The following is a 782-nucleotide window of genomic DNA, read 5'->3' as shown; positions in this document are numbered from 1 at the left end:
GTGTCGTGGTATTCGTCGACCGGTTGAGCAAGATGGCTCATTTGGCGGCGGTGCCAGATACCATCAACGAAGTAGGTACAGCAACACTGTATGCGGATCGTGTTTTCCGACAACGCGGACTCCCAGAATCGATTGTCTTTGATAGAGACCCCATTTTCACGGGAAAAGTTTGGTCGACTATCTTCAAGGTGCTAGGGCACCAAGTTAGATATGTCTACAGCGGATCATCCGCAGACGACCAAACCGAAAGGGTGAATCGCGTGATCGAAGACGTATTTTGCAGCGTCTGCGCTGAGACGCCGGGGTGCTGGAGCGCCATGTTGCCACTCGTAGAGTTTGCGCTGAACAATGCATTGTATTCGTCTACCGGCTACACGCCGTTCTACGTGAACGGGCTGTTTCACCCTCGCGTCCCGCTGACGCCGCCATCCCATGGCTCAGGGCTTTTTTGGGGAGGAATAGACAAATGGCTAGCTGATGTCAGCCCCCTCACCATCCGCAAGGAAGTCGATTGCTTCCTGTCTACTAGACTGAGTGTCCTACGACACGTTCGCGATGCGATATCTGAAATCCAAGACCTGCAGAAAGAATATGCAGATGAAAAAGGAAGAGGCAAAGTAGACGGCTTTCAGGTCGGGGACATGGTAGAATTAAATTCCAAAAACCTGCCTACACATGCCGCCTCTGCTGTCATCAGGACGAAGCTTCGTCCACGGGTAATCGGACCGTATAAGGTTGTGGCCAAACAGGACCTGGCGTATATGCTAAACCTTTCCAAACGT

The sequence above is a fragment of the Plasmopara halstedii genome (genome assembly GCF_900000015.1).
Source record: "Plasmopara halstedii genome assembly, contig: Scaffold_614, whole genome shotgun sequence".
NCBI lineage: Eukaryota > Oomycota > Peronosporomycetes > Peronosporales > Peronosporaceae > Plasmopara > Plasmopara halstedii.
This window is presented reverse-complemented; position numbering follows the sequence as displayed.